The 15,775-nt window shown below is 26.7% G+C and overlaps 1 long non-coding RNA gene across 1 annotated transcript in view; it reads left to right on the forward strand.

Annotated features, from left to right (window-relative positions):
* Positions 1–357: 357 nt before the first annotated feature.
* The window catches only part of LOC129960450 (uncharacterized), a 131,621-nt gene continuing 116,203 nt past the window's right edge, over positions 358–15,775 (forward strand). The window contains exon 1 of the long non-coding RNA XR_008783592.1: positions 358–499. This is a non-coding gene — a long non-coding RNA (uncharacterized LOC129960450). The remainder of the gene's footprint in view (positions 500–15,775) is intronic.

Consider the following 15,775-nt stretch of genomic DNA (forward strand, 5'->3'; position numbering starts at 1 on the left):
TAAAATAATGTATTAAATATGGTGAAAAAGTTCTTATGATAAAGTTTGAAATAATATACACTTGTTTACCTAATTTAAAAATAAAGAAAATTGTCTAGAATTTTTAAAAAAAATTTTTTAAAAATAATATTTTTTTATTCGAAGAATTTTTATTTAAAAAATAGGAACAAATTAATAAAAAAAATTTCTAAAAGAAGCTGTATCCTAAGGGTTATTGAAATAATGGGAAACAGGTCCGAAGAGTGGCAGACCCTCCCTCCACCCACAAAGTGGTCTAGTCCTCCATGACTGACTATTGATTTGCTGGGACTAGATGCAGCCAGCCTTTTCCATTAGTTCCTAGTTTTCTTCCAGCGAGGGAGCCTCAGTGTTCAGTGGGAACACTGCCGGGCCAACAGTCCGTCTTTTAGACTTAGAGCTTGTAGTCTCAAGTAGTCGAAAAATATTCTCTGTCAAGAGCGGAAAGTAGTCTTGTAGATGCAGATGTAGATCTCAATGAGTAAGTACTCTCCTTCCGTTAGTTCCCCACCCAACGAAAACTTCCGATGTGGTATTCTCAAAGCTCTCCCAATTAACTGACAAGATTTGCATTTGACTATTCTCTTACATCTTGTAAGGTTCTCGAGGATCATTAGCGTCCGAATGATGGAAATTTGTTCCTTTTAAAATATAATTGTATTTTTTCTTTCGAACTCGAAAAGAACTCAGCTTTGATTCTCATGAGTTATTCTTTGTGTTTCTTTGGTTAAGCGTTATTTTTTACATTTCCAGTAGTAAATATTATCATAAGTATTTAAAGTAAATAGTATTTAAACCTCAATCTTTGATTGAAAATCATTACTCATTTATATCCAAATAAATCTCAACATATTTAACTTTTGACTAAGGAGGTTTATCTAAGGATATTTTTCACTAATCACCCTAAGTTAAAATAATGATGTTATTTCGTTTAAATATTCTATTAAATATCAGATTTAGCATGTCAATAACATATGTTGATTCAACAACTTCCAGAACAAGAAAGTTACCTCCAAATAAAAACTTGAAGCATGCAAGAATAGAGTTATACACAAAAATTTAGAATAGTTCTAATTTAAATAGAATCTTTTAATAAAATAAAGTAATCCGTGAATTGAAATTAATATATTTGTTTTTCGTTTATGCTATGGGAATATTTATAAATTATCTTGTCCAAAATTTTTAACCAATTTTTGTCATGATAGTATTTGGAAGCATATTTACCATCAGCTAAACTGTTATAAATTTTAGAATGTTTTACTTATGAAATGAATGAAAAATTTATTTTTATATGAAAGAAAAGTTTTATATTTATCAGTATTCTAATACAGCTTCAATCAGAAACTTCCAAATGTAAACACTTTGCGCTTCATTAAGTTTTATTCGGTTGTAAACTATTTAAATAATTAGAAAATGTTAAAATGAGATCTATCAACTTTTTTCAGTAATTAATAAAATTTTCTACATTTAATGAGAGTGATCCTATAAATAAATTTGCATTTCAAGACTGAATGATGTGTCGTGGAGTGGACTCTTTATTATTCGGTTCTAGAAACACACGTTGGTCATATTATTATGAGATGCAATTTTAATATCTGAATTACAACCTGAGAGAATTATTTTGTGAAACCTCGTTGAATGATTGTATTTTATAATTTTATAAAATATTGTTTTATCAATTAAGCAAATTTTAATCATTATGAAGTTATTTAATAATTATTTACTTTTACTGAAGCTAAGATGAACGTATAGTTAAATGAACTTGAATTATTTAAGAAATGCATTTTATAAATTTATGAGACCTTATTTTTCTTAATAAATTGCTTATGACAAACGGTCTAGTTATTATTAAAATAAACTTTTACTCTATCCACATTTATAATAGAATAAATTTTCATTTTATATCAGTGATTTTCTTTACAGTTTTAAAATTGAAGGGCATTTGCCCATTTTCCCCAAAATTACCAACAAAAAAATAAAAAATTTCAAATAACAACTTAGATGAAAAAGATGATTAATTTAGTACCAAAGAATATAAAAATTAAAAATACTCAATTATGAAGCCATTGTTTTATTACTTATATTGATGCTCTTTCTCTTAATCTATCGAAGCATTTATTTTTGTACCTAAATGCCTGCTTATACTCAGAAATTTACTTGATACTTTGCCTGTATTTTTAAATGTAGTAGTTATAAAATGCAAAGAATTCCTTATTATATGTTTGATTATTTTAAAATATATATACAGACACTTTGCATAAATCATTCAATCGTATTGTACGGTTTTAATTTTTATTGCTATAGTTCAGCTACAAAATTGGAATAGCAATGAAAATATGGAGAAGCATATTACAGTTTTATAAAATAAGTTAGTAATTGAAGTTAGGTTGTATTATTTCATAAAATCTTATTAAAATTATTAGTTTTAATACAATTATCAAAAGAGGAATGCATATCGAGTGGGTTATAAACCAGTATTTTTCAAATTTAATGAAATGACACTTAAGAAACGTGACGCAAAATACAGTCTTTGCAATTATTTATTATTTATTCTATTTTAGCTAGTCTTAATTATGCATTCTGTAAAATGTTCAGTGTTTTGTAAGTCCAAATGCCACATAATAATCAGCATATGAAAAAAAGAAACACTAAATGTACAGAAAATTGTCTTTGAATACATTCTCAACTTCTTATGCATTATTTATATTTTTAAAACCTACAATTTTAATTTTTTGTTGATTTTAACACCTGAAATGGGAAAGATATTTTCATCAAATCTCGTATAGAATCTTCTAACCATTTAGAACTTTCATACTATTTCGTAATTCATAAGTCAAATTCACTTCTGAAATTATAAACGTAAAGATTAATGAAACTATGTGTTCGGAATCAATGAATGAAATATTCAATGATTCTGGACACGAACGTTTTTATTTCCAAGTTCAAAATGCAAAATATATTTATGAGACTCTAAAACCAAAATTATTAAACATTTGAGGTTTTAATATCAAATTTTTACGATCGTTTTGAACTACCTGAGTATCCGGAAAAATGCTAAATAAAAACAAGATTACACGTATTGAACCTTAACTGTTTCTAATACACAGTGTTTCGGAGTTTGGTGATTAGATTTTTTTTTTTGGATTCACATTAATCCTTATTTACTGATGAGAATTTAAAACACGTTTTTTTTCTAATGTAAAATTTTTATTTACGATCACATTTTCGAAAACACTGAATGTTTTGGGCTAAACTACTTTTTTATTTTAAGAAAGCAAACATCTTTTAAACTTGAACAAACCCATTCTATCACAACTTACACGTAAAGGTCTATCTATTATGTTTGAAATTTTGAACTTTCCTTTTTCTTTCTTAAAAAGTTAGATTTTAGATTGTTTAGAAGTAATTGTGCTTTTCTTTCCTCGAAAAAAGTTGTTAACACATTTTTCTTAGAAATAACTGAAAAAGAAAAATGACGAAGATTCTTAAGTTTAATTAGAAGAGGGCATTTATTCAGGCCAAAAAATTTGTATTCCTTATGTCGAAAGCAAGAGACTTATTAAGGAAAATAAGGGGGAAGAAATACGAGAAAAAAAACACTTGAATCCGAAGAATGGTGGTTAAAATTCTTTATAATTTGAAACTAATACAAAAATGACTAACTTTTCCTTAGTAACTTCAAGGTTTTATATAATTAACCCACTCTTAGAAATAATAATTATAATAACTCCTCGATTGAGTAAAAAAGTGTACTTTGTAATGAATTTTGAAGGAAATTTCAAGGGATACGCTAAAGTCTATGATGCCTTCACGCATGCTTAAAAATCATAATTACCTGAAAATAAAGTATCCATTAAAAATGAAATTTTTACAGCGCAGTCAACATGGAATCATTATTATAGTGTTAATTTTATTAATAATATCTACGGAAGAATTTACCCTCTGTTATCATTTTTCTTAAGGGCAGATTTTTAGAATCATTAAAACAAGTGTCTCAAGAAAACCCTTTTGCACCTCTTGAAAGAAGTTATTAAAATTATTTCCTTAATAAAATAACCATAAACTTTTCTTTCAGTTATAATTCTTCCATCCGTTTATGCCGAAGAAAAGTTTAGGGTTCACACAGATTTTTTCAATCCATTGCATGAAGAGTAATTTCACTTCATCATTCTTCTTATTTAGTCCAAAATCTGGGTAAACAAAGAAAATACAATTAAAATACGTTGAAATCATGAAAATATCTTGTACAAAATTGCATCATTGAAGAAATACAAATTAAATGTGATAAGCCTTTTTAGGTTTGTTTTCAGAAAATAAGTAAACAAACAAACAAGATCCGTTGTTCTTAAATTAATCGAACTGTTCCTTTAATGCACATAAGGAGAAAGTATCTAAGGATGTTTCAAATGCCATTCCAGAATAATCGCAAAATCCATCTGAACAAAATCATTTCATTTTATCGGTGTTTTGTTATATTACAGGAATGATATCGCTTCTCGACTTGTGCACATGCGCAAAAGGAAAAAAAATGGGTGATTACATTTTATTCTCGCAAAAATAAAATGACGTCTTTCAAAACAGTTAATTATGTTCAAGTAACGCAGGATTCCTTAGGATACTACTAATGAACAGTGCTTTTAATTTACATTAAGAAAAACTTTTTTTATGAAAGTGTTTTTTTGCTATGCTTAATCGAAACCTACATTTTGTCCAATACAGTTATTGCAGAAGATTCTACTGCTGAGGTATAAGATGAAGGGAAAATAAGTGAAACAGAATTCATACAAATGCTTATCTGAAAATTGCTTTTCAATTCTGATGCTTGTCCTGCCAGTAGATGTTCTACAACTGAGGTCTTTAAGAAGTATTTTGCAATGCTCTGACTTACTCCACCTTATTTTTTTTAATCAAAAATAATATGTATTGTTTGCCAACGGATTCTAAAACTCTCCAGGCTTTTCCGCATGCGTTAAGATAGGTTTAATTCTACAAAATACGGGTGAGAGGAAAGATGGAAGTGGTGATGTTTACATTTCACAATAAAGTAAATTCCGGAAATGGGCTCATCTATCCGCGTCTCACCCCTTAGTGAGATAGGATCGTTGAAAAGTGGTCGTCTCAGGATACTAAAACGAACTGTAGGAGTGCATGATTAATTTGGCTCCATAGATAGTGAAATTTTAAGAACTGCTATAAGCATGTTACATGAAATGTTATGTGGGGATTTGGTGCTGGCATATTTTTCTGTAAAGCTAATTTTCTTATATAATGGCATGGCAATTCTAAGAGATTTAATTGCCTCTCCCTACCTCTCTCTTGAATGTTTGATTTGATTTCATACTCTAAATTTATCTAGAATTTTAAGTTTTCTTTTTAAACGCATTTTCATTTGTCGACAAAACAAATTTTTAAATAAAACACTTGATAACTAATAAATTTTGATTAAAAAAATCAGAATAAGTTTAATGAATCAGTCAATCAATACGTCCCTTGTTAAAATGACATTTCACTTTACATTTTCTGATCTGAAAATTAAATCTTTTTGCCTTTTAGAAATATTATGGTGAACAATTAATATCACTTCTAACATCTGATAGTTATAGAAAAAAATAAAAATATATGCATTAAAAATTCAAAACTCAAAAATATATAAATAAATAAAATAATACAAAGAGCTAACTCACTTACAATGGTTTTTGTTATTACTGAAATTGAACTCTGTATATATACACTGCAATAATTCATTAAATTTCCGTGAATTATATGATTAATGGAAATTGGAATTATATTCTTTTCTACTTCGAAACTTTTTGAAATGAGGTTATCCATTGGCTTTATTTATATTAATTATTCTACTATTGCTTTTAAGGTCAGTGGCAGTTTTCCGCAGAGGCGTTGGAGGTCGTTACCTCGTGACTCGAAACTTAGAAGGGTGGAGGGTCAAAGTTTGTAAGGCAGTGCTGAGCTGGCAGCAACAGTGATTCACAGAAAATTTTTAGAATGCAAAATAAATAAATAAATGAAAAATATATAAAATATTTGAAAAAAACACCCTACCAAACCGATATATCAAAACTACTTTTTCTAAATAAGCTTCAATACGATTAGAAATATCATATGATTCGAATATTATTATTAACAGAGGGAATTATGGCATACTGAGTAGATGATACAAATGCTTTGTTTCTGGACCAAATAAACAACTATGTGTTATTTATTTATTTTGATTTACAAGGTTGTTGTATTTTATCGCATTCTAATTCAAATCAACTTTCATTAAAATTTCAGAATATTTCTCTTAGCATTTATTTATTTCAAAATTTTTTTGCAGATTATTGAAGTTCAGTTTGTTTTCATCAACAATTCTCATCTATCATAAAATAAATAAATTAAAAAAAGCTTTATTTACAAGAAATGCCAATGCCACACCCTTTTCTCCTTTCACGGGGAAAAGGGTGCGGCATTGACCTCCCCCTAACCTTATGTAGAGGAGATGACACTGTTTTGTTGAGATTTCTGTGCGTTTTCATTTCCTGTCTTCCACATTTTCATAACATCATTTTATTCTCACAAGATACTGGCTTTCTTTCTTTTTCTGAATTTTTGATGATGGCAAAATTTTTGGCATATTTGGAAATGTGGGGACAACAAATGCAGTTTTTAAAAATTAAAAATGCAATTTTTCTCTGCAATCATAAATATTTATTAATTACTTTTTTTATTGACTTAAAGAGAATTCTTTCGACAGTTTTCAATATATTAAAGTTCTAGTTCTGTAATTGTACAATTCTTTTGAAAGATTTAACATAATTTATAACAAAATATAATATGAATAATAAGTAAGCGATAGTAATTTTAATGTTTATCATATACTTATTTTCGCATTTATTTAATATTTTTAACTGAAAGAAAAAAATATGAATTCCTTTTTTTAAAGTTCCATTACAAACAAGGAATATATAATTACTTGAATTTTCTCAGCATGAGACTTCTAAAAGTGCTTAAATAAGAAATCTTGAGATATATAACTCTTGGAACTTATTTGATAGATTCTTAGGATTATTTTCAACATAAAAAGCATTAAAAATACATTTAATGTAATAGTTTTCATCAAAATGTTTATTACGAAAAAATTACTAAAATTTTATTATTTTAGAATAAAAATTGCATTAATGATATTTATTATTCAACAGAAAAAGAATTGCTGTTAGGTATTTGGTGGATTTTTATTAAATGACCCAGTTATGGGCATACTAACACTTATTAAAGCAAAATTATGGACATTGAAAAGTCGCTCATTCAATTTTATCTTTCTTATGCCTCTTTTTACTGCATAAGTTTCTTTTATTCTCTTCAATTATATTATGACTTTTATTTTCTGCAAATAGTATTTAGATACAAAATAAATAAATAGATTGGGAAGCATTTAAGTTTGGAGAATAACATTTATACAATGAAAAATCGTAATTCTAAAAAAATTTGAAGTATTAGTCTCTTCAAATATAAGATTTACTCTATTTAAATTCCTTGAACTTAATAATGATAAATATAAATTCAGTTTGAGTTTTTCATTCAAAAAATGAGAAACACAGTTCGATATATATGCCGAGATAATTTCTTGTCTATTATAGCAATTTTAATTATCAGAAGTAATAGGATTTTATTCTATTCCGCACGATCACTAAAATAATGACTGAGATTTTGAAATATATCTGCAAAATATTTGTTCATTAATCATATATTTGATACACAATAACTCTTTCTCTTTCTAATAATTCAGTAAATCTTTTAAAACGATTATTTTCAAAAAGTCAATTAGTTTAGTAGCCTAAGCAGATCAGATTGCTAATATGCCAATAATAATCTTAAATTGTTTTGAAATATTAATCTTTTTAATTATATTATTTAAGTGAAAATGAAAGCTTTGTTAGCTTATCTTACATTTCAAGTCTCGAAATTTGCCTTTGCTATATTTATATATTATAAATTTTTCGATATAAAAATTATAGTCAAAATAACACGTTGACGCTTTTTATTAATTTTCTTCTGGTTCTTATAAAGCTGATCAATTTTAACATTCAATTTTATTTTTTAATCTTTTTGAATTGATAGATGTAGAGTTTTACATAACCATGTAAGCAGATTAATCGAATTTTGCAGTAATAAAAATTTTAGTATTTCTATATTGCTCCTCCCATGGATCTTCATAAAAATAAGAAATGTTTTTCTTTTTATTTGGTTTCATGATTTAGTGTTTATCAATATTTAAAAGTGCTCGATGTAAAATTAAAGAATATATTTCTTTTTCTGGTGGGAGGATCCGTGGTGTAATGAAAAGTGGCAAAAATCGAGGTCGATGTATTTAGATACTAGAAATGTTTGACAATTATGAGATGAAGGCAAGCGAAAAAATTGATTTCCTATACGGCACTGAGGACGTCACATAAGGAAAAGGGAAAATCATCTCGGAAATGGTAGTACGGAAAACATTGTAATTAGAGGAAATGAAAAACTAAGTATAAAAACATATTTACCCTGTTGGATATGCTCTGCTCGGAACTCTTGCGGTGTTTTGAAGCTCAAAGTAAAGTTAATTCTATAGATGGAATATTGATTACTTTTCCAATAAGAACCAACATTAAAGTTAAGGTAGCTGCACAAATATTTATAAAGCATTATACGTAGAATATCGAATCTCAACTTGGAGATGAAATGGTACATTTTATATTCATGCGACAACTTTTAGAAAAAAAATGCAAAAAAATAGTACCTGCAGTGAATTGTTTTTAGCTGATGTATGATAATAAGGTACAATAAACTTTTCTGAATGTAATGACTGCTTTGAAAATTTACAGATATCTAATGGCCACAAATGGAAGAGATGAACGAAGTTTTCCGAAACTGAAGTTACTGAAAAACAGTTACAAGTTGTCAACAAATCAAAAATGCTTCAACTTTCTGACTGTTATGGCTAATGAACACGAAGTATAGGAAAAATTGATTTCCACGGTATTTTAACAGAACATGTATCAAGCAAATCGAGGAAAGTTACAATATAAAATTGTACCTAATGTAATAATAATATAAATATAAAATATGATATATAACTGTATGAAAAATAGTTGTTATATATATTAATCACTGTTTTTAATTTTAAAAGTACTCAGTCTTATTATTAAAAAGTACGTTTTGGAATCTTTTTACTATTTTGTTTAAAATAAGATTTTGTTATTTCGCTTTGTTCACATATTTTTTTTTACTTAAGAAATCTTTTATTGAAAAGTATTTAAGTAAATCTTCAAATTTTAATCATTAATTTAGTCCATTTAAAAATCTTAAATTATTATTTTTAATAATAATTAATTCAATAACTTAAAATGTGAAATAACTATTAATTAATTTAAGTAATATAATGATACTAAAATATTTTAATATGCAATTTTATTAAAAATTTAAGGAAAAATTAACATAAAAATTTGAAATTGAATTGAAAATATGATTCAGTCCTTGGAACAAAGAACGTTGCCATTATTTATTCCGAGTCCAAAAGGAACATAAATAGGAATATTTTTTCTTCATAGTTCTCGGTTAATAATAAACTCTTTGTAGTTTCTAAAATATTTGGTGATTTATGAACTCAAACTATTTTTTAAAAAAATAAACAAGCTGGCTTTTTTTAATTAAGGGGGGGGAGGGTCCGGGACACATTAATTTTTTTAATTAATTAATTTAGAATTCTGAATCTTTTTATACTGATTAAATATCCTACAAACTAATAAGAAAAATTACAATATTAAAGTTTTAGAGAGTTTTTTAAATTTAAATTTTAATTTTTTAAAGAAAAAGTGATGTTTTTTTTTTAAATCGCTAAAAATATTCTTGGTAAATTTTCAAAATTTTTTGAAAAAATTAAATACAAATATATGAGCTTTACTTTTTATTCAGAAAATTAAAAAATACTATTTCAATAAAAGATAAAAAAATATTTGAAGGAAAATTTCTAAAAATTTTTAGATATTCTTTTAAAAAGTCATATTTTTTAAAATAAACATTTTTTTTAAAAAAATTACTGAATAAGAGTTAAAGTAAAATGGTTCAAAAAGATATGTTCCAAATTTCACCCCTTAATCTTTATCGGCTCTTGACTTATAATAATCTGAATACAAGAAATCTTGAAAAAATGCGTAATGGAGAAAAACGAGTTTAAAGTTTGAATACTTTGATCTGAAGCTAGCTTTTGAATCATTTGGCGACATCTTCTAGCAAAGAAGTTTTAATGGCTATCTTCTGAGTAGTGGGTTTTTGTTTCAGCGCTGGGGCTGCATTAAAGAAGCATCAAGATTCAGGCTCAGCAGGGCATATTGTATATTTGGTTTAGTGTCTATGGAGCTGCAGTGTTGCAGAATCGCATAAATATCCTTCTTCATATATTTGACATTGTTTTTGCTTTTAACTATGGAGTTGCGGTAATATCTGGTAATTTTTTTATAGCTGTATCACTCAGGCTCCCTTGGTTCTTTCTACCGAGTTACGCCCCTTTTCTTTTCATCTTCTAGCAGTGTACTTAAAGTATATAAACAAATGTCTGAGATTAGATTTTCAAAACAACACATCACAAAAATAATTATACCTCTTGTTCTAATTCTGATGGAAACCTGATTCAAACGCCATTTGATAGAGAAATAAACAAAGAATTTTAAAAAATAAAAAAATACAAAATTCAAAAAATGTTCTGTCCCAGAAACCCTCAAACAAAGAAAAACAAAAATGAAGCGTTTAAAGAAAATATTTTTTTTTTAATATTTAATCCTGCTTAAATAAAAATTTGAATGTTTGAACACTGTACTGCCTATCCCATTTAGATTATACGCAAAGATGGAAAGAAATCACGGTCACTTTATTTTTTTATATTATGAAAAAATAGAATTAAAAATGATGATAAAGCGTAACAGCTTTATTTGTTTGATATATATATCATATAAGTAAAATAAGTATAAGATGAATTTAAAAGCTCAAATAAATTTAGTAGCTCATATTACTTTCCTGTCATCAATACATTTTACCTAAAATGGGGCCTCAGAATATTGTAGTGCCTTTGGCCTCTATTTGTCAAAAGCCGCCACTGCTTAAGGTCATTAAATATTTTAATTTTTTTAATACTGTAATTGTAAAATTACATCAATCTTAACATAAAATTTATAGTTACATAACTGTTTTATTATTAAATAATTGTTTAAATTTTGTAAATATTTAGTTTTATATTTCATTCAAGGATATTTCCTTGTCTAAATTATCATTAGTGAATTTCTGCTAAAATGGAAAATTATAAAGTTTTGCTTTACAAGCTATTTGTTCTACTTCTGCCCAAATGTTTTCATATTTTATCACTGAAGGCTATTTAGATCTTATAATTTATTAGTAAGTCATTGACTGAATGATGCATATTCTTCTTAGTAAGTATTTTTTATTTTATTTTTTCAGTTTTAACATATTTTTTCCCCAAATAATATTTCATTCGCTACATTGCCAGTGAATTTTTGTAACGAAATTTTAAGGGAATATCATTGAAGGGGATTTAAAAAGACCTGTTTAACATATAGAAAATCTTGTTAAATTTGAGATTTTATAAGATTAGTAGAGTAACTAGGGAGGGTGACTGATGCAGCTTTTCCAGTGTCAGCACTTGTGAGGTCCTATTCAAATGAGAAACATGCGCCTAGTTCATGAAACTCCAAAGAAAAAAGAATATTTTGCAGTATTATTTTCTTACGTTTGCTTTCTTTAATTACATCTATGGGATATAAAATTATTCTCAAGAAGCATTATTCCTTCTCTACATTGATTATATAACGAGTAAATTATTCTTATTTCTGTTGGATATAGCAAACTTCAAATTTTGTTTTTGAATTTTTAACTAAGAAACGAGTTAATATTCTCATTTACCACTGACAAAGCAGGAATATCGGGAAAAGTTTTAAATTTAATAAAAAAACTATATTTTTCATGCATTTCGAATAATATATTATTTGATATGAAGTATTATTAAATCTAAAAATTTACCAACCGATCGGCTTTAATACTCATGGCATTCAGATACACCAGAAGTCAAAAGCATGGATGGGTACAAGAAACATCGAGAAAGAACTAAGTTTTTAAAAATTATTGATATTGTATTGATTCGATGGCAATATGAAGAAGATAATTCTGTTAATGGCATTTGCAATGTTACGGCGTAGAGTTTCCCAAATTTCTATGTTTATCAAGCACACTTAGTTTTTATATACAAAATAATTTTTAGAAATTCCTTTTATTTTCCATACTAATTGTTTTTTATATACGTGTTTCTTGCATAAATCTCAAAGTTTACTGAAAGAATTTTTAAGGTAAATTTAAAGCCTTTCCAAAGGGAGATCGGAAGCCAAATGGGACGTTAATATAAATACCTTAAAAATAAAATGTTAAAATTAAAGTGTTTTAAATTTTCCGAAAGAAACCTATTTGAAAATTCTAAAGCATTGGGATATTTAATAAGCATTGGAATATTTAATACCTTTGAAAAGTAATAAAGAAATTACTTTCAGAATTCTTGATGAATATAGTCAATATCAAAAATATCTGGGAAGTTAAAAAATTTTTCGTTTAGTTCAAAGTCTATCTTTTATTCAACGTTAAATTCAAATGGACAATGTAAATGAGATAAAATTATAAAAATTCCTAATTGTAATAGTATGAATGTAAACTAATAAACAAAATGAATGTATTATATTACAGTATTGAAAATGATTCGCTTTTAAATTCTTTTTTTCATTAAAGATTAAATATATCAGGGTTTTTAAAATAATCACTCTGAAAATGTTCAAGTAATTTTTTAAAATACCAACTGCATAATAAAATTTCATGACAGCTGCCGAACTTAATTTGATTGCAATTCAAAAGAGCGCCCCAAAATTACCTTCGTGTAGCTTCAAAAATCTCAATCTGCAGTACATATTGTTATGAAATCTCTAGATAGATTTCATGACGATATGTACTGCATCATTTTGAGCTGTCGAGAATAATCGACACTGACATTTTCTTTTCAGGGAACAGATTTTTTCACTGGAATTTATGCCATTTAAGATAGTTTTAAACATTATTTTGTATATTTTTAGTTAAGTGATTATAAATCTTTAAGCTAAGAATCAATGATTTGAAAAATATATTTAATTTCAGTTAAATAATTAATATATGAATAATGATTGAGAAAATATCAACGAAATAATTTTTCAGTGTGTTCATATATAACATTTTGAAGAAGAATTCTTGCGGAGTAGTTTGGGTGGAATGTCTTTTTCTAATAAACGTATTCCATAGGCAAAATGATGCGATTTTTTGGAAAAATAAAAATAGTTTTGTTTGAAATTTCGAAATAATTCAAAATTTTTGAGCTAACAGATTATCTTTTTAGGAAAACGTTGGAACAAGCCCTTAAATCAGAATAACTAAGTCGAACTTATAACAAAATCACGCCTTCGCAGAACAGTTTGGAGGACCGAAACAAGAGATTAAGGCCAAAAAATCCGAGAAATTTAAAAAAAAAGATAATTTACCATAATCAATAAATATATTTAAAAAGGTATCAATTATTTAAAATTCTAAATATTATTTGATGGACATTGTGTCATAAAAATAACTAAAATAGAACAAAAATAATTTCAGTACAGTGGAATAAAAACATTTGCCATTTAAATTGATGCAGAAACGCTGATTTGATTGCTTCATTCTTTATTATTTCTTTATTATAAATAAAGATCTTATTTATTACAATTCTGATTGTCTCTTACAATTCTAATATTCTAATATTTGTCGAATTCAACTTTTATTAAGATTATTTTACTAAAAGTCTTTTCCTTTTCCTGAAATCCTGAATTTTTTCATAATCATTATAATCTTTCTATTATTCTATTCTGCTCTATCATCATCTTTCTATTCAAGTATATTCAAGTAAATTTTACTATTGCGACTGGAGAAATCTTCACATAAAAATGAAATGCAGATGAGAAATATTTGGGTAGAGTAATCCAAACTTTTCGAAATTTCCCGCAAAATTTCATTTTCGATTCGAGTATCGACAGGCACGTGAAATGGATGGAGTAGCATTGCATGTGCTCTCATCTAATTAACAAGAAAGGAAAACAGAAGTTAATGCAAGACAGCGTCTATGATCTGGATTCCATTAGCCTGAAATACTTTTCCGTCTACTCAGTACTTAATAAAAAGAATAACAATAAAATCAAAGAATAATAAGATTCATAACAAAATAAAAAGAATAATTTAGATATTGAATTTCATGTAGAAATACTTCAAGAACGTTACAATTGCAGAATTATGTTTGATTCGAAGTATATTTTGAATTAATTATCACAATTTTTTCATTTAAATACGCTACTGGTGCCTACTTAATCCTTTAAGGAGCCCTATGTTAAAAAAAAAATTCGTACCTTAAAAACTTATAGGTGAAGTTACAAACCCTGACAATAAAATATTTTACATCTAAAAAATTCTTTCTGCCTTTACTTTATTCACTGTAGAGAGATTCAAAAATATCCCACTGATTTTCAAAGGGCTTTGATAATTTCCGAAACCTTTCTGTGTCTCGTACCGCCGTTTGTTACTTCTTGTTTACACTAAGAACATGAAACGTGTTTCCTGGCTCACTTTCTTCAAATGTCTGGAAAGTTAGATAAATTTTTTTATGTTAGAAATTTAGATAGATAAAGATAGAAAGATTTTAACCAGAATCAACTCTCAAATCTGAAACTTTGCTATAATATTTTGATGGATATCGTCTTAGAAAACTTCAGAAAAACCTAGAAATCCGCTTGCCATCAACAAGACATCTTACTAATCTTACCATCTTCCATTATTCAAAAGTCAATCAGAGGACACACTCTAAACTGAACGAAAATTATTAGTTGAAATATCAACCTGTCATTTGTAAATTATCTACAAAGAAAGGCAATATGAAGTTTCCTCTCAGCGCATTCAGCAATTCACATATACTATACATGCATGTCATGAGGACAATGAGGTAACTTTTCAAAAGCAGCAAGAAATTGAAAACTGAAATGTGCATTAACATATTTCGAGGAAACGAAGTAAATTTCGTTCAAAAAGAAAATAATGAAAAAATAGCAGCATAGTTTTGCTTATATTGTTACTTATATAGGATATTGTTTATATTGTTTGCTTATATAGGAAGTTACAAAAAATATGAATATATTCTTTATAGCGATTCAGTTTACATAAATTCATGTTTGCGGCATATATATATATATATATATATATATATATATATTTTACAAATGCATCTACACTTTTGAAGAATTAATTTTTGTGAAATGCTTTTTTTTTTATGCTATAATATTATATGAATTTCTTTGTACATGTAATGATTTTAAAACACTAATTAATGACAATTTATATAAAGTACCTTAAAATTATACGAATAAGCTAATTTAAATTAATAATAACGTGCAATGAAAACTAAAAGCAACAGATTCACTAATTTATGGGCTGCTTTATACTGTTTGACAAACCTTTGAGGAGAAGAGAGATAAATTTGCCTCAACTTTTTAAATTTCATTAATTAGTAGGAAAGCTGCAATTTTGATGAACGAACTTATTTTGAAAATAAGCAAATATTTTTTTAAAAAACTACTTTATTTCACTACAAATAAGAATAAAAAATTTCATTGTCTGAAAATTCATGAGTTAA

Source organism: Argiope bruennichi, chromosome X2 (genome assembly GCF_947563725.1).
Source record: "Argiope bruennichi chromosome X2, qqArgBrue1.1, whole genome shotgun sequence".
NCBI lineage: Eukaryota > Metazoa > Arthropoda > Arachnida > Araneae > Araneidae > Argiope > Argiope bruennichi.